At 44.1% G+C, this 20,130-nt stretch overlaps 1 protein-coding gene across 2 annotated transcripts in view; it reads left to right on the top strand.

Annotated features, from left to right (window-relative positions):
- Positions 1–54: 54 nt before the first annotated feature.
- pak1 (p21 protein (Cdc42/Rac)-activated kinase 1) overlaps positions 55–20,130 on the top strand; it is a 37,110-nt gene continuing 17,034 nt past the window's right edge. The window contains exon 1 of one of the 2 annotated variants that reach the window (XM_040184687.2): positions 55–265. The gene's annotated coding sequence lies outside the window, so the exon portion shown is untranslated. Of the gene's footprint in view, positions 266–19,963 lie in introns of those variants that run through there. The other variant, XM_040184695.2, reaches the window with a different exon arrangement.

Raw genomic sequence — 20,130 nt, forward strand, 5'->3', positions numbered from 1 at the left:
GCCGGCGGCCACACTAGTAACCAATGGCGTGTCCGGGATGCCTCTCCGGGGGGCGGGCGTTTCTGTGCAGCAGGCTTCTCCGTGCCTGGCTAACAATAGCCTGGAATCGGCAACTTTACTCTTGAAAAAAAGATCCAGCCAGGAGGGCGACAGAGCGGAGCTGATCCGGGAGGAGAACAGAGTTTGGCCGATACATGAGACGCTTGTGTCCCGGTATCAGAAAATTATCACGGCGGATTTTCTCCTTTTTGAAACGAGTCAAGTGGTGAGTAAGCCTTTTCGACTTTATCCTTAAACCCCCCGAACGAAGCCGTTCATCTGCGCTCTCCGCCGGGCATGGTGCGCTGGTGAAAGAGGGGCTCATTTGCACGTGAATAGCGAGGGGTTTTACTTTAGACTGGCTACACCTCCACCAGCTCCACCACCTCCACCCTGTTATTCTGTATCTGCATCCATATATTACCGCCCCGTTAGCACGCGGGCCCGCGAGCCCCGCTGCACGTCGAGGTTATTACAGCCCTATGCTGGATGTTACTTCCATTAGATAGATAGATATAATATATATTTATATATTTAATTACCCCGGTGTCCTCCCAGTCTACCGACACACCTCGTGAACACGGCAGGAGTATCCAATAAATGAATGAATGAATGAATGACCGGCCGGATGAGAAAAATCCACTTTATTCATAAGAAATAAAAAAAAATGATTTAGTTTATTTCTAAACTAATATGATGAGGTTCAAGTTGACAAGGAGCCACGGTTCACTCGTATCACCTCGTCTCTGATCTGCTGTAAAACTGCTGTACTGTAATTACACCGTAAGTATTGCTCTGAAGTACAATGTTGATGTACGCGAATTTAACTTAAATAATATTACTGCTGCTTTAATTTACTTCTCCACTACATCTTGAACACGAAACACTTTTATTTTCATTTTTAATACATTTATTGAAAGAGTAAAGTTACTATATATATATATATAAAATCCAATAATAGAATATAGTTATTATTCTTCATAATTAGTTCTTTTACTTTTGGTACTTTAGTAAATATTTGATTGCAGGACTTCACCGTGTACCTGCACAAGTTGCCAAAATACACAAGTAGTTCTTCTACCATCACTTGCTGTATCATTCAACTTAGTAGTTTTGTCACTAATCTGTCAATAATCAACGTCCTGTTTTCCTGTCAGTACTGATTTAGGCTGACGTTGCCCTTTGGTTACGGTTATAAAAAGTGGGTTTCCTTATCTGGGTGAGCAGTCTCCTGGGTAATGAAAAGCTGTAAGAAGGCTGGTTAAAGGCGCGCTGCTGACCAAAGAACACAGATTACCTGAAACACACGTACAGTAAGTGCTGGACTCAACGTCTGCCCGGCGTGGTCGTCTTACTGGGTTTCACACCTCTAGAAGGGATCTGATGTGAGTGAGCCGCCGCTTTAATCCGGTTTAGGTGACTGTCACATTCAGTCGCTTCGTTCACCGGCTCCATCCAACAAACCATGACAGCCTAGTTCAGGTAGAACAGAGTTTAGTCGAGCTGTGAGGTTCGACCGCATGAAGTGGATGTGTAGTAGAATATTCTATTCAGTAACTATGTTAAATATTTGATGGTTCCAACTGTTAAACTTATTAAACAGATTATATCTGTAATATTTGAGCCAAGGATTAGACGGTTGTTTCCATTCACACCAAATAAATAAATAATAAAAACAATTTTATAATGACTTATTTTCATAGTCCTGATCTGAATCATGATAGGCGATTGAATATAGTAATCCATTTAGAAAATTAACCTAATTAATCTATTAAGTATTTTGATAATGATTCATCGTTTTTCCCTTTTCAAAGGAAAAATGGGGCAACTCCCCTAATATCTGCTTCTTAGATGGTACGATTTTCTGCAAATCGATGTCAAATTCCATTATAAACTGATAATCTTTTTATTTTGCATCTTTTTTTCTGCTGCAGCAACACATACTGTGGACTCACAGGAGTTACGACGGACCTTTTTTATAGGCCAAACAATTGATTGATAGTGGAAATAATTATCAACCCAACTTCTAAATATCCTTTAAAGGAGCTTTTTAACTCGGAATAGACAATAATTCAGCTGGCTTTCTATTAACCCGCCTCAGAGCCCCAGACTGAGCCTCAAAAAGATCCACATCTTGAATGGTCATGTGAAAGGGCATCATGTGACGGACCAGACGGTTGTGACTTTGAACACTGTAAGATTAGCTTTAAAGTCCGGTACTGAGTGCTTGATATATTAGGTGAGGGTTTAAGGACAGTGTGTTTAGTGGTTGTGGTGGAGACCTGCAAGGGGCTGAAGGAGTCTTTTATGACCCCATGTGAAGCATGAGGCCACCCAGTTGTTGCACCTCGACAGCATGAGGGAGGGAGAGGGAGAGAGGAAGGCCGGAGGGGTTAATGACCCATTTGGCTACTGTGGCTTTGGGCTTGGCTACTTCAGGAGGACTGACAGTGTGTGTGTTTGTGTTTTCCTTTTGGCTCTATCTCACCTGTCACTGGAGTTATTTTGAACCCTGACACGTTTTGACCTGCTGACCTACAACTGAGCTAATCACTGCCACACACACACACACACACACACACACACACACACACACAACCTGTTGGGGCCTGGGCAGGTGTCGCACTATTCCTTGAAGTGGTGGCTCGATGCAGTGATTTGATGACGAGGGAGCAGAGTGTGGGATAGAAGGCACACTGGACTACTTTGCTTGGTTTAATTCCTTTAAAGGTCCTGTGTGAAGGATTTGGCGTCATCGCAGGTTCACAGCCAGTTAAACCCCCCCGTGGTGGCTCTGATGGCTGAAGTAAAAAGGGGAACGGCCCCTTCCAGAGGTGAGGATTCCCAGTGTAAAGAGGAGGGCAGATATACAGCTCTGGTTGCAACGTGTCCATCACAGTAGCCCCGCCCTAAAGCATGCTCTGCTTTATGGTCGCTTTGACCCTGTATAAGGATCGTAAATGACTGAATTAACATCGAGCTGTATTGAAGAAGACTTGAAAAGAGAGATTGAGACCATAAAGTCATGCTTCCAGTGCTTGCTGAGGGAGTAAATCAGGAGCGAAGTCGAGTCATTCTCTCATAGGCTTCATATTGCCGTCACTTTTCATATCCGGATGTTCTGGGCTGCTGTAGAAACAGGGCGTCCTGCTCCGTGTGTGGACATAAATAGATCCTTGTGAGGAATTATTATTCAGGTGAATGTACATTGAAGAAAACCCCTGTGTTAATATTCAATTTGTTTCCTGCCAATCAAGCCTCCTAAATACATTGTTGTTGACCTGTTCCACCCGAGAGTCCCTTAAGGGACAAACCGAGCCAGAACCAACTTCCAACCCAAATACTCTGTACTCGTCATAAACAGATATAATAATGCTTCATTTCGTTCAAAACATTAGAGGCGTGGCTACAATGGCTACAATCATTCATCCGTTTGAAAAGGTTTCAAGCACAACTCCAACAAGCCTTAACAGAGTTAGAAAATATCTTCTGGAAATTGTCCAGAAATTGTACCCGCGGCGGTGCAAAAGTTGAAGCCATCGAAGCTAAAGGCTAATGTCCAATCGCCGGCACATTCGATGCTGAACCCAGTGATATCTGTAATATTTCTCCTTGCCGAAGTCCGAGTAAAAAAAACACCAAGCACTCACAGCACATCAATCATAAATGCTCCTTACTTTTGTTGTTTTCAACAAAAATATGAATTTAATCTGCTGTTTTTAGACTTCAATACGCCCAGCAGCCACCTCGCATCCGTCACACAGCTTCTTGGCGCTTTTGGCTGACGTTAGAGGGGAGATTTCAAAGCTCCCCAGTCAGACGAGTCAGAAGCGGGGTTGAACGTGCGAATCGGCCAACCACAGCTGGAATCCAGATTTTCACTCCTCCCGTTTCTCTGCTGTGAGGCCTCCACTGAAGCCTCTCTGGAGTAGTTCAGCTTCACTCCATCGACGTGAAGCATTCCAGGATTGCTGTCCAAGGACTGGGGTATGACGTGGATGTGTGTTTGTCCTGGTTTCTCCATGTTTTATACGGCTGGATACCCTGTTTTTTCAAGGGTTTCAGGGGTTACGTTTTTTTGTGTGTCATACTCATTCATTTCTTAGTGACTGACTTTTACACATCAGAACACTCACAGTGGTTCCCCTTCATCCTGATGCAAAAAAAATATTGTCCAGATAGTCAAAGTAGATCCAGATTAATCATGGCTATGCCATTTTTGAAGCAGAGGCCCAACAAGGCCAAAAAAAGTGAAGGGTTCTCCCCAAATACTTTCTGTTCAATGTCAGCTGCACATATCAGGTGGTGGCCGATTTCTACAATCAATATTCGACAAAATGACTGGTTAGAGCGTTTATTCGCTCACTCACACAGCAACAACAGAAATAGTGCTATTGGCTGTGGAGCGTCCGCTGCCAGCAGCTGCATAATAGATAGTCTGTCTGCCTGGGAGGCCGCTGGAGCTGCTGAGCGCGGCGTCTAGACGCTCCTTTCTTTCCCCTTCACGAAGGCTGCGCTCCATATTGAGCCTTTTAGTCTTTTAAGGGTTTCATCCTCTTCACCGATGTGAAGGCGGCTGAAGGAGGTGCATCTCTAAGCTGTTACCAGCAGGGGAGGGATCCCTGGCGTGTGTTTATGATGAGCCGACCTCAAAGAGAGGATTAAAATATTATGTTCCTCCTCGCTTCAGGGACAACACCAGTGTAATTTGATTAGTTTATTTGCCAGCGGTGATCCGTCTCAGTGTGCATGTTCACTGTCTGCGGTTCATTCAGGTTCCCCCTCAACCTGAAAACCAGTCCCCAAACATCAGGAAGACAAACGTGTGCACGGTTTCCCGTGTGTGCTGTGTCCACATGTCCGTGACCAGGATGCACTGGCGCGCACATGGCTGCAGAGAACACGATGCTGAAGCTGTCCCCTGCATGACACGCCCTCATTCCCTGCAGGGAGCAGACAGTGGAGCGAAGGGTCGCGCTACCCGTGATTATGTTGAAGGGCTGCGATGCCGTTTACTAAATCAGACGGAGCAATGACTTTTACATCCAATGAATATGATGTGATTTGTAAAAACCGATTTGTACCCAAAACCAAGGTGTTGTCTGCAGTCGGTCCATGATCTATGCAGCTCCACACACACAAATATTACATCTTGTGTGATTTTAAAAACAAGGTGTGATTTCCTTCAGATTTTTGATAAATCAAATACTCTTTAACATTTTTACATACATCTCTCAGCTTTGTGCTTGAAAATCCCCAAAAGTAGACGAATGCATGAAGCCCCTGAATATGACAACACACATATGATGAAGATGAGGCCAAATCCCAGCTCTTTGAGGGCTGACACAGTGTGTGTGTGTGTGTGTGTGTGTGTGCCCCAGAGACCATGTGGTGAAGGAAGCCTGCACTCATCATGACCAGGCACACCTTTCATTAACACACACCTCTAATCAGCAACTCAATGTGAACACGTGGTGAAGACGACTGAGAGGGTCTGACCACGAAGGTTGTCTGTCACACCTCAATCCCAGCCATTTGTATGTGTGTGTGTGATGGAATATGGCTATGTTCTGAGTTTGGTTTTAAGTGTTCACACCCTGCAGCCCTGCATCCATGGAGCGATTCTGTGTGTGTGTGTGTGTGTGTGTGTGTGTGTGTGTGTGTTACAGGATCACACACGCTGTTATTCTTGGAAACATGTGTGTCTGCTGGGAGATGAATACATGAGTGTGTGATGATTATTTCACCAGAGATTAAGGCGGTTTCATTCCATGTTGATCTCATCAGGCATTTGTAGCTACACCTACGATAATATTGTGCTGTAATTCCTATGCTATCCAATGTGTCCAACAGTGACCTTTGACCCAGGAGACAGCTGTTTGTTCCAGGTGCGGATTGAGAGATCCGTGTTGATTTATTTAAAACTAAATTGTGTCCTCGGTAACGGCTGTTCCGTACTGTATTGTGTAGTATTTCATCGTCTTTACTCAACCTCACTAAGCAGTTTTGTTACACTTCACTGAGTTGTTACAAACATGTATTGAGTTTATATGTGTCGACATATGTTCATTTCAGTTTTCTTTTTAAATGGTAAGTGGTTCATATTTTGACTTTCACTAAACCATATAATCACTAGATAGACTCCTTAGTGGAAACAAGCAGTTAGTTGCAGCCCTTAATGATAACAAATGATCTGGTTTCTTATGATTTTATTCCTGTCAGTGGGAGGGGAGGCGGGTTACAGCTATGCACTGATGCTCATGATGTTGTTAAATGCCAACATCATGATATCATTCCTACTGATCTCACGCAGCTGCTATCGACTGAAAAACTACATCCGAACATTCAAAGACAGAAAGGCCGACTCTCTCCCCGGATCGGTCGGATTTTTTAATTCTTGTCTTCTTCAATACTTCCTCTTCCTCTCTACTCCTTCATCCTCATTTCCTTCCTCCGTGACCCACATGGCTGACTGGCCTCTTCGTCTTCCTCTTCTTCACCTCTTCGTCCCGTGCTCGCTCCTCTCCTGCAGTCTGTGTGACGTAGCCAGTGGAGCAGATATAACACTATTATCTATAAATACCCCTTCACGTCTCTCACAGTCAAACAGAGGAAGCCTTGCTTTTTGCTCTCATCCACTCTTTATTTATTCTTCTTTCTGCTGCTTCAGCCAGAAGGATTTCTCTCGTCCCGTCTCTTCCTCTCGCATGTACAGCAGAAGGAAAGCGCTTCACATTAAAGTGGGTCCAGTTGGCGTATCATAAAGAAACAGTGTAGCGATGCATGAAGATCAGTCGTGCAAAAACTCTGCAGGATTTAAATCCAAATTGTTGGTTGTGTGTGTGGTTTTGTGTGTATGTGTGTGTGTCTGTGGCCAGTGGACAGTCTAGTGCTTGGTCTTCACTTTGTGTAAAAGCCTGATCTTCTCTCCGGCCAAATGTATAACAAGTAAAGGGCAACATCTCCACCACATTAAAAGGCAGAGTGCGAAGTTTAACTGATCATTTCTCTCCTTCCCTCTTTCTCTGCCTCTTGCTTGTCTCTTTTCGTCTCTTGGAGGTTAAACGACTTTGTCAGAATTTGTCCACAGTCCCTCTCCTGCTTACATTCCTCCGCTGCATCTCTCCCATCTTGTCCCTTCCCCCCGAGGGATACTTGATGCCGTCCTCTCACCTCCGGTTTAACAGAAAGACGAGAAGCGTCTCCACCATCGCTATGACGCCCTTGTCCTCGGGAGGAAGTGGAGCAAGAAGAGGAAGACAACGAAGGAGTAAGAAGAAGAAGAAGATGATGAAGCAGAGGAGGAATAGCATCAATACATTTTTCCTTGTGGCTTTTTGAAATGTACTTTGCCACGACCCCGCTGGCCCGCGGATGACGGCGTTCTTCCTCTGGCAGAGGACGTTACACCCCCGTGTTCATGAGGTCTCCTCCTACTGCGACTCGTGTGCCTCTCGGGGGGGTTTCACCCTGCAGACCTGTCCCCTTGTGATGCGCCTTAATGCCGGGTGATAACACGGCCTCGCTGTGTGTGTGTGTGTGTGTGTGTGTCTGCCGGCGACACAGGTGAAATAAAACTCACACCACACAAAGCTCTACACACACATCTGGCAACCTGACTCAGTAGTCCGAGCTAATGCGAGTTTAACAACGCCTCAATAAACCACAATCCAGAGCTAGCGTTGGCATAGCTGCTGTGTGTGTGTGTGTGTGTGTGTGTTTTCTCGGTCAGGTGTAAATGTGTGGACAGCTGCAGGTCTCTCCCCTCTCACCTCCTCCTGCCCCCTTGTGTTTGTCCCCTCTGTCCCAACCTCAAACGTTGACCTGTTGAGCCTCGTCAGAGCCGCCGATGACACCTACGCAAACATCCCCCTCCTCTTCTTCACTTATGTGGCGGCCCTCTGTTTGCTGGTTTGTTGGTTTGACGGCATGTGGAGCCCATCTGCTGTGAAAGGGAGAGAGACGAAGACATGGAGCCCCGTCCGAAAGCTTTGTAACATCTCTGTGAAGGGGTTTCCTCCCACGCTTATCTAAAGTTCTCCTACACTAAAGAGGAGGTTTCTTCCTCCCGTCAGTCCCAGTTCATCCCAAGTGTTTGATGAGTTGAGCTTCCCAACAACATCTTTCTGTCGTTTGCTTTTCTCTTGATGTATATCTTTTTATAATTGCATTACTAGTATTTTATTACCAATACGCTAATAATAATATTTTTTAGTGCATCACAGTTTAAAAATGTTTCCTTTTTTTAAAAGTAATTTATTGGGAAAAGAAAGAAAAGTACCAAAATATTGTCATTTGTAACATGGGTGGTTATTTCAGTTTTTAGCTCTGTGGCGATCGCCGAAAAAAGGCCAGGAACTCAAATGAGCGGTTTATGGCACCTTTTAGCTGAAGGGGACAATTAAGGTGGAGGTCATTCTGGGCATAGGGCATACTGTATCTGAAGACGTCTTAATTTTCTATGTTGTGGGTTCTTTTTAAACGTCTAACCGAAGCTGAAGGGAGCCACACACTGCTGCAACTTTACAAAACTGGAATGAACGGCGCGTGTTCGTGTCCTTGTATTTCCTCCAGTTTATTGTGACTGACGTCCGCTAAATCAGATGCCCACATACGCAATACAAGACAAAACCCAACCAAGTTAATTAATCCGTAATTCCTCCCGGCCATGATTGAAAGGCTTCCCTGCGGACCCACTGCTCATTACATCGTTTGTCACTTTCAGAGGGTCCGCTGAGGGGAAACCACAGTGTCTCACATTATGTAAGTCAGCTGTAATGGGATTGTGGCCCGACGGCTCCCAGAGTGCAACGCGGCTTCCATTATTTATGGGGTTGCCATAGCAATGGGCGCTATAGGCTTGGGCGGGTCTGACAGCTGGTAGATCAGGGAGGGAGACCCCCACCCCTTCTTTAAGCACACCTGTGTGTGTGCGGCTCAAGAGAACAAGGGCTCGGAGTGGTTTCCATGTATTCTTTTATGTACTGCATCATGGTGTGTGTGTGTGTGTGTGTGTGTGTGTGTGTGTGTGTGTGTGTGTGTGTGTGTGTGAATGTGAATGGACTCACAATCTGCGTGTGTTGGCCTCCAGAGGAGAGGAGATGTTTGAGGAGTCTGAGCTTCATGTTGTGCATCCCCTTCCTTACTGAAACCAACACAGAGTGAAGGTGACTGGTGAGCTGGTGATATTACAACAACAAATGACTCTTTGGTTCAGTTCCACTGCATTCGGATCTGGACCGATCACTGTGGGGTTTGTTTGAATGTGGTCTGACTTTATTCAGATAAACAAATCCCTGTGGCACACGCAGGGCTTAGCTGAGCTGTGACAGGACCGACATTACGATTGTTTCACACATATGAAGATTTTAAATTCGCACACACTGCTTTAAAGAACAATTCGGTTCGTTCAAGGTGAACATTTTTAATTGAATAATTTAAACATCAGCAATCTGTCACAACAGGACGGAAAACTGCTTTTTTGTTTGAACAGTGTGTGTGTGTGTGTGTTGGTGGTTGGAAAGGTGTGTCGCTGTTTGGGTGTAATATGAAGCAGACAGTGTGTGTATGTGGGGGCACATATATTGTCCCTTGTCTTCAGGGTTGGTTAAGCTTAACCTAGCTTTGTAAGAATCACATTACACACACATGCACTTCAAGTCACGTGTGTCATTTTGCCACCTTTCCTGTTGTGGCTACGGGAGAAGATGCACAATTCGGCCAACCGGAGCCTGAACAAAAGCCTCTCCTAGAGTAGTTCATCTTCACTCTATCAAAGTAAAACTTTCCATGATTGTTGTCCACACACTGGACTATCCTGCAGATGTGTTTCTAGCCTGGTATCTTCATGTTTGATAAGACTTGGGCCCAATACATCTTTAATGATACTCAATATTTAAAGTTTTTTTTGTGTGTTATATATATTTATTTCTTAAACAGTAACATAAAAAATGTTTCTTTTGCACATCCGAACACTCCGAGGTGTTCCCCTTTATCCTGACAAAAAATCCAGATAGACAAAGTAGTTCCAGAATAATTACACTTCTTATTATGGATTTGCCATTTTCGGAGCAGAGGCCAAAAAACAGCCTCAGAGTGGTTAAAGCAGCGCTGCCCAGCTCGATAACTGCTAACGTTAACAAGTTCATTTAGTTACATTATGATGGGCTTCATTTCAGTTTAGTAAAAAGGAGAACTTATTAAGGAAACATTTTCTATTTGTTGCCTGACACCTTTTGGGCTTATTTTAATGAATCAATAAAATTCTTTATTGATTAACGTGTTTATATTTCTCATATTGAGGCATTTCAAAAAAACATTCTCAGGTCTCTATACCTAAAAGCTCCTGTATCATTGACCCCAGTATAGAAATACCAGTATCCAGGAGTCCAGGATGACATCTTCACATGTCGTGTGTTATCTTTAGACTGAATCTGAGGCTAGAAATGGTTTTGTTTAAAATCCAGTGGACTCATGTTACTACTGAGCGTTCTTTCTATTCTTTCATCCCTCTCTCTTTATTCTCTTCTGCCCCCCTTTGCTGCTCCCCCTGCCAGTTTCTCTATCTCTTCTTACTTTGAGTTATTTAAGCTCAGAGACTGTTCCACTTATTCCCTGTTTTATTCTCTCTTTTTTGTCTCTGCTGGCTCCTTGGATAACTCCGACCAGACAGATTCATCTTTAAAAAAAACCTCCTTCCACGGTACATTCACACGATAAATAGCTGCAGGCCAAAAGCGCTCTAGATGGATTTATGACGGCTAATCCACAAACTCAGGGCTTCAAACTGTAGGTCCAGAAACCAAAGTGACGCTACGATGACTCCACCGGCTTCCTATGTGCAGCCTATGTCGTTTATGCTGTAAAGTTGGTGTTAATATCAAGTGGCCAGTTAAGGAAGTGCCACTTTTGGCAACTTTGCATTGACTATTTCTTGCATATGAATATATAAAATAATTGCAGTGTTGCCCTGTTGGGGGGGGGGGAGCAAAATGGCTGGCAGATAAAATGTTTGACATGTTGAGCTGTGAGTGGCTCGGTGCAGAAGAAGAAGGGACACGGGTAGATGGAATGAGTTTTCTTCACAGACAGTCTGCAACCAGTTATATAAAGGGATGCAACTTCCTCCTCCTTCAATAAATAGGACATACTTACAGCGTTGTAATATATTACATTACAAAGCGACTTACATTGCTTTTTTAACACATGGCTTTTTACATTTTTGCCCGGGGAGCAATTAGGTTCCCTCCCTTCTCTACTCCATGCGCCACCGCCGACCCCGTAATAAATATGTAAGAAACTATTGGATTCCATCACTGATTTATCTCCACTAAAGTCTGTGTGTGTGTCTTGCATCCATCAAGTTTATGGCTGGCATTATGCGTTCCAACTGCCCTGCGTGTTAGTTGATTTCAATCATGGAACAGTGAAGAGTGTGTATCTTTGTGTATCTCCATTACTGAATGGACCTCCGATTGGCCGGTTAACATCCTTAGAGACTCTGCAATGCATCCTGGGATTTATTAAAAGGCCTCACACTCACATGAAACGTCTTTAGTAAAATACTAGCTGATTGCATCCCCCAATATCATTCATAGCGTACCAACAACACATCCACCAGTATTCATATCGAGGAGCCCATAAAGGGCTCTTTTGTTTCAGTTTCAAATGTATGTTGAATCATGTAGGAAAGCGTTTTTTTATTGCCGCCGTTAAAACTGGAGCTGAAATCCCAAACATTTTGCAGTTTTGTTTTATGGGTGAACTTGACAGTACGGCTACGGATCTTGTTACAAACGGATGCACATTCATACATTTCAAACAATTTAATAGTTTAATGGACCCGTATGAGGCAAATTGCTCTTACAGTGGTGATAATTTACCAGTTTATGTAATTTTTTTGACCCAAAAGAGGAAAATAATTAAATAATTTCAGCAGTAAATTTCACAGATATTTGCACATTTTACTCATTTGCTGTGCTTTAATTCTTCCCATCTTCCAATCCATATAATCCCATCCGTCTATCCTGTTATTCTCCAGCTCCCTCTGCTTCCCGTAAAACCAATCAGTCAATTTTAGACCATCAATTAATCACAGTGAGTCAGCGCTGACCAATGACAGCGGCTGATTCCGACCTCTGACAGCGGGGCCTCGTTGATGAATCGGGGGGATTTCAGCTCCTACCTTCTCGTTGGACTGAGGTTACCTTCACGTTCTATTTATGTACGTGGTCTGAATACTTTGACGATTGCTAATACATTTCAACATGATGCCGTGTAAAGTAAACTACCGGGAACAGCAGTCGTGGTTTTGACCGTCTATGGCTGCTGCAGCTGGAAGGTCTCCCTAAATGTTTGTGAGTGTTTGAAGGCAGCATCTATTTTGAATCCAGGGATCATTGAGGTGACAGTGTTTACCTGATGTGTGTGTGTGTGTGTGTGTGTGTGTGTGTGTGTGTGTGTGTGTGTGTGTGTGTGTGTGTGTGTGTCAAGCCTCGGCGACAGCATCGCCAATAACATCAAAACACACAGAGGCAGAGTAACTCCATTCTCTATTCAGGTATGTTTATTTTTGTGTACTAATGGTCAGGTCACACACCTCATTGAACACAGTACATTTACCAGCAACAACAATTAATACATTTGCACTAATGTGTGTGTGTGTGTGTGTGTGTGCGAGATCTAAAGGGAAGAACGTCTCCGCATTGGTGGTTATCATTCCCTCGTCACAATGAAATGGGAGTCTCTACATGGCCTTGCCCCCCCCCATCTCACCCCCATCTCATCCCCCGCCCCCCTACGCTGTCTCTATAAGCTGTAACCTTACTTACTCTGTTATTAACCGCAACTCTTCTACCTAACTTTACTAGCCCACAACACGGGAACACCCGCCCCCCAAATCTCCCCAATCACTGGCCGCCCCCTGCCTAGCATGTACAGTGATTCCCCGTGATTGGCCGGAGTGAGGGGGATGACGTGAACACACACACACACACTCCTGAACAGGGTCGCTACAATACGATATTTACCAAAGCACTTCACTGCGTTTTTGCAAACCTCGGATACACTTGGAATAGCTAGCTAGCAGCATGAAGCAAACGAATCTAGTAGGACTAGGACTGAGGAGAGGGTCAGTGATGCTGAAACATCCGAATTGAAAATACTGATCATATCAGTACGCACTATTTCTTCCGACTCACTAATACAAGATTCGTCGTGTGATACAATGAGCACAGGGCTCAATGGTTTGACCCCAACACTCGCTGTCAGACACAGCCAGTGTCACTGACTCAGACATTTTACCCCACTTTACATCCGCTTTGGGAATGCTTAGAGGCGCGGAACAACGAGCCTAAATGTGAGGATCCAGATCGGAGTCCTTGATAACCACGTCACGCATCGAAACGGCCAGTCCGTCATCCTCACATCCAGGGGCTGAGGCTATTTCTCTTCTCACACTGATAAAAGCTTCACGGTCAAATCAGAGTATGATTTCAAACCATTAGGACAAAGTAAAGAAAAAAATATTAAAAGGGAAAACATTTATTAAAGTGTGTGTTGGGATTTACGGAGCATCATCAACATTCAAAAGATTAAAAAGGTTGATTGGCGGAGTTAAGACGTAATGATCAGTTGATTAAACGATCAAATAAAGAGTTGAGTCATTCTTTCAAGAAAAAGTGAAAAGAAAAAAACTGTTGTAGAATTTCATAGTTTTTACTTACATAAGAATAAAACAAATGTTATTTTTAGACTTTTGCTCAGAACAAAGGGATGTGATAATATCTCAGACACACACAGACTCTTGCCTCCCTATAGTATCATTTAAAGTTGGATTCAAACACAAAATGTACAAATGTGAATTATTTGGACCAAGATAATGAAGATTGAACAACAAAGCGCATAAATTCTGAGCAGATAATCAGCAGATTTTAGAAAGTTACTGGTGTACAGTTTACTAATTTGATAATAATGCTGATTTAAAGTCTTATTCAATACTGCATGATGATCATTGAGTGAATTATCATACATTTATAGTAAAATGGACCATAGAGTGGAGAATTCTTTAGGGCGGGGCTACCCTGTGATTGACAGTCTGCCATCACGCCACCTCGGTCTAAATGTGCTCAATTATGTTCACTGGTTGCAAAAAACAAGATTGCAACAAACTAAAAAGCAATCTTAGACCAGAAAAACCAGAAACGCCGTCCACAAACCAATGGATGACGTCCTGCCGGCAATCTGTGCTTGTTGCTCGGTGCACAGCGATGGAGCGATAGATGAATCCGATCATCGGCGTTTAGTGTCAGCTGGGTGAAATGTAAATGACACGAGGAGTGTACGAAGACATCGGCCAACTTATTTCACTAGGTAGCTTGCCAAATTCATAATTCATGTATATATATTTTTTGTATCCAGGGTACATTCCCTGATGCATGCGTGCAATCATAAACGCACACACACACTCCCACACACACACACAGCGGGTCCCCGAAGACTATATGCTGAGGACAGATGGTCGTATGTGGAGACTAAGGGCTTCTGGGACGGGACGCCTGCTTGCTAACAATCAATGTGCTGCAGACACAGGGACGGACGTGTGGCCTGTTAAGGACCCCCCGTGTGAGGACCCGCTCATGTCACGACAGCAAGGGTTTGTGGCAGAATAGCAGCAACCGGCTCACCGGAGATCACCGTGGTTCTCCAGGTTGGAGAAGCACGCTGTTTGCTGTGTGAATGATGGCCGACAGGTTCAGATACAGTTTCTTCTCTTCCTGTTTAAGCTTAAACCAGTCATTCCTTGTAATTGGCATTCATATATCCAAAATAATATACTGTGTTACAGTACTATACATCACAATCAGGGATTGTTTATTGTCATCCTGAAATTGAGGATTGTCTGACCAACAGACTGTTGTAGCAGGAGGAAGGAGGAAAAGAGGAAATATGTGCGTATTTGTGTGTATTTTTCTCTCCCAAGACCAACACATCTCGTCATGTCCTTCCTCATGCAGAGGAAAACCACCACTCCCATCGCTCCTCGTCCTTCTCTCTTGCTTTTTCCTCGTTTATCGTTTATTTCATGTTTGGCCACGTCCTCCTTTTCAAAATTACCATCTGTCTCTCTACCACACCCACACCCACACACACACACACACACACACACACACACACACACATGGAGTGGAGTCAGTCCAGCTGACAAAAGACTGACACGGTGTGTGCAGAGCAGCGTTACCCTGCCTCTCAGATGTAATTGATAATTAATGAAAGGGCTGTGTGTGTGTGTGTGTGTGTGTGTGTGTGTGTGTGTGTGTGTGTGTGTGTGTGTGTGTGTGTGTGTGTGTGTGTGTTATTCCATTTGGTTATTCCCTCTGCCTCTAAAAGCAGAATGCTGGTGTTCTCTGACCCGGGTCTTTTAATTGTTAACTAATGGCAGGAAGGTGTCAGTCCGTCTCTATGCAGTGTGACCTTCTGTCTCTCAGCTCAAAGTACAACAAAAAATCAAGTATCACAATACTTTTATGCTAAAATCTTGACATATTGATATTGTGACAATATGTTAGGGTTGACTATCAGTGCTTTCAGAAAATATTTTACGAAGTCCTCAGTCCCATCACGATATCAACATATAGGTGTGGATAAATTGCCCGGCATCTGTTCCTACTCAAGGCAGCATCTTTAAAGCGTGGTCACAGTTGTTTTCAAAGCAACAAACAGGAACAGTGTCTTTGTGTGGGATTACTTTCAGCGGCGGAGGAGTACACATTTGTGGCTGTAGTGGGTGGCTGATAGACGACGCATGTGGGCTTCAGTCAAGCTCCACAATGATTACCTGAACAGAGTGGAATAAAGGACGGACGTACTACGAGTGATTAAACGGGACGAACACAGAGCAGCAGCCTGTGATGTCTGAACCCGGGACTCTCCCGAGGTTCAGACTTCAAAGACCCAAATTCTAATGGTTGTGGTTGTGACGCATGTGTGTGTGTGTGTGTAGACCGGGAATAGATTCAGTGTGAGGTGGCGTGCTCATGTTGAGGTTTGCACATATCCATATAGAAAATGCTGTCTGGTCTGTGAAATATGCTAAAATATACATTTGAAGTCTGGGCCTCAGGGCCCGTCTCGTCAGCGCGACTGAAGACCTGATCGCTCCTTCTAACTATCCCTGTCTCCGTCTCTTTGTCCCTCTCTGTCTCTCATTTCTTTTGTCTCCGTTGGGTATCTGGGTCGGTATTTCGTGCTGCTGTTACAAAGGCTTTTCTCGTGCTTGAAGAATTCCGATGCAACCAAATCCTCGTTTTTCTTCCTCTTTTTTTGGCCAACATGCCGCGGCGACGCCTCTTTCTCTTTGTCTCTGCTGGTTTATGTCCGTTATTTATCACCACAAACACAAACACAAGTAAGCATGTGTGTGCTACTGTGATGGAGTGTGTAGGAGCAGCAGGAGGTCCGGGGGCCGGGAGGGCTGTGTGGCCTCTCCATGCCCACAGACACTGAGCTCTCCTGGGGACCCCGCAGGGTCTGTAAGCTAAGGGTTCAACATGGATGGAGGCAGAGAGGGGATGTGTGTGTGTGTGTGTGTGTGTGTGTGTGTGTGTGTGTGTTGCAGCATACTACAGCGGGAGAACACAAGAAAAAAAGTATTTGTAGAATTTGAACTGCAAATCAAATCAATCCAAATTGAAGATGAATCCGTACAACGATTTGAACACTTGAGTTCTGACACACTCCATTTTATCCTGAGATTGATATATGAATTGTCTACTATCTGCTAATTAATCCCTGCTGATTTTAGTTTTCTGACAAAACCAGAAGACATTCGGTATGTTTAGTATAAATGTAAAAGTAACTAACAAAAGTTCCCGTTTTTGAAGTCAGAACCATCTCAAATGTGTCTTTCTTTGACTAGACTTCAGCTAGTTGACCCCCACCATCACCAAACACACAGACAGAGAATGTTACTACTATTGATGTGGTTACGTCTAAATCAATAACACGGTGTCATGCAAAGTTGTAATAATCATTCCTGCTTTGACCCTTGCAGCTTAGACTGGATCCGCTCTTCCTGCTCTGACATTTCAACATGAAAATAAAGCCCTTGACATTTACACAGTGTACCAACAAACTCAAATCCACCCAGAGCATTTCAGGGAAGGATGAAATGAGTCAGTGGTGTTGTCACCTTCACTCACGCTGCCTGAGCATTTATACAAACACACGGCCTCTTTATTTATGATCAACACTTACTAATCACACGGATTACCAGCTGCAAGTGTATCTTGTTAAACTGAGAGTAGAGGCAGCTCACACTACAGCAGCCAAACCGAGGCCAGATACAATGAAGTGATGCAGAGCAGCAGGACTCACTGTGTTATTAAAATGTAATGACATGCACTAATGTGTGTGTGTGTGTGTGTGTGTGTGTGTGTGTGTGTGTGTGAGAGAGATGACTTCCAGTAAACGTGGCTGCAGAGGCTGACATGGCGTTTCCAGGAAATGCCGCCATTAAACAGCAACTGTCTCTTGTTGTGTGTGTGTGTGTGTGTGTGTGTGTGTGTGGAATGTACGTCTTCCATAGCATCCGTCTAATATTTAGTATTATCTCCGACAGAGAAAAATTCATTCATAAATTATGGGTGATCATTAATAATGACCATGTGACTAAAGAGCTTGTTGGGAATACAACAAACACATATTCTTCTATACGTACTGCCCCCGTGTTGTTATGGACTGCAGGTACGTTACAGTGAACAGTATACATGGAAAAAGACTAGTGGTTATTTGATTCTGTAGTGACCATTTGCCCTTGTTACCAACACATCTTTGAATCTAAGGGCCACTGCTGCACCTAGTTTGTTGTTTTCTTTCACGCAGTAAGAAAGCGGATTGTCCTGGCGATCGTTTCCTTTGTTTCGCCTTTATTCCACAGAATACACAACACATACGATACAACTTGTCTGCCTTTCTATGCAGTGCTCTGTTGCTCCGTCGCTCTAACTCGGTGTCTCTCCGGTAAAAGGTGTTCGTCACCCAGGTGCATGCTGGTCCCACCTGACTATGCCCCCAAGTAACCTCCAGGTGCCCACAGCATTACCCAATTAGTGATCCAATTATCCAAACAATTTAGCAAACTATATTTAAGAATAAATAACAAAATAATAGCTCCCACAGATCCTTTTGAACTGAATATGCTACACTCATATAATATGTTTTAATCTAAAAAGTAATTTTGACATCAAGAAAGTCCCATGATGTTGTCATAGATAAGTTAGCCAGCTGTGTTGGCAGTTGCAGTTTGCTAATTGGTTAAAACTAAATGGGGTGGATGTCCAAATTGTTTTTCGAAAAACAACTTCCCACAGGGGACCCAATAAGGGGCGGGGCTTCGCCTCTTTTGCATTGGTATCACCTTTTGGTGGTGAATACGTGTATCGTTAAAATGAATCAGGGGTGTTTTATCATCACACTGCTCTTTTCAGTTATTTTGGCCTCCACATCAACGAGGCGATCCTGTCGATCGGGCCGATGCAGGCACATCCGCTCTGCCACAGTGTGGATCCCCACCTCCGCCCGTCCTCCCACAGTCCATAGACATGCTCTGGGGATCAGGTTGTTGTCGGTGTGTGGATGTGAGTGTGAATGGTTGTTTGTCTTCGTGTCAGCCCTGCAAATCCAGGGTGTACCCCGTCTCTTGCCCAAAGTTGCTGGGATTGACTAAAGCCCCCCGCGACCCAGTATGAAGGGTAAGCGGCTTTGAAGATGGATGAATGGATGGATGGGTGGATGGATGGATGGGTGGATGGATGGGTCACTGTCTGTAACAGGCTCGGACACGACCCGATATTAAAGGACGGGCCGGGTTCAAGACTGCACGTGAACCCCAATAATTTAGCAGCTTAAGCGACCGTTTGAATGGAGTCCAAAAACCGAGAGAATATCTCAACTTCCCCTTCATCAGATGGAGTCAGCTGCTTCCCGAGTGGCAGAATAACAAGGAAACGCTATGAGGTACACTTTGTTATCATCAGGTAACTTATGGCGTCTGAGCTGAGAGATTCAGGCTAACAGATTTTAAAACGCCAGTAAGGGAGAGAAGGATGGAAATTTGTGGCTCAGCGGGAGGAGATATTTTTTGTCAAACACACACACACACACACACACACACACACACGCGCGGAGTCAGCAGATACGCTGTGTGGTATGAGACCGTAAACAAACCTTTTTTCTTTCTTCCCGTGCTGCGGTTCAAACACGTTTGTGTTTCTGAAACCTTGTAGTTGTTGTTGACCATTCTCACAATATTCCAACAGGTAATGAAAGGTTTTTTTCTTCTTTCATTTCCTTTTATATGCTACCGGTCAGTAGTTTTGATGTTTTTGAGAACTCTTGTTGAACTCTAAATGAATCTTTTGTTTTGCGGTGACGTGAAGGTGGCGTAATATTGTTCTGTGTGATTTTGTTGTTGCATTGTTTGGCCTAATTTTGTCTTCTTGCATTATCATGTTTTTTTTTTCCATTTGTCGGTCAAATGTCACATAGCACATGTGTGTGGGTTTGTTTGATATCAGTGCTCATCTGAAACCAACAGCGTCTGAAATACGAGGCCACTGCTGTCTTGTACCCTGTGTGTGCGTCTGTGTGTGTGTAGTGTGTTTGAAGAAATTATTTTAATATTCATAGGTGATTTTTGGGCTGTGATTCTGTTTAATTTGAGTGTATAAAGATATTTATAAAGTTTGTTTGTGTGTGCACATGCAGCATACATGTTGAGTGACTGGCTGTAGTGTTCCTGTTGCTTGCTAAGAGTGTGTGTGTGTGTGTGTGTGTGTGTGTGTGTGTGTGTGTGTGTGTGGTAGTGTCGGCCGCTGTGTTTCCCCACCCCCGTGTGACTCACCTTGTGGCATCATGCCGTGACATCACCGTCTGCGGGGGGCGGCTTTGGTCAAAAGGCCGACGGAGCGTCTCTCTCTCAGTCCTTGGATTTAAGTCGGTGGATTCGACGTTTTCTCCTCTTGCTTTTTGCTGTTGTTTGTTTCCTTTTGGGTCAATTTTTAGCTGTTAACATGTTTGTCTGCTTCTGCTAAG

The sequence above is a fragment of the Gasterosteus aculeatus genome, chromosome 1, assembly GCF_964276395.1.
Source record: "Gasterosteus aculeatus chromosome 1, fGasAcu3.hap1.1, whole genome shotgun sequence".
Classification (NCBI taxonomy): Eukaryota; Metazoa; Chordata; class Actinopteri; order Perciformes; family Gasterosteidae; genus Gasterosteus; species Gasterosteus aculeatus.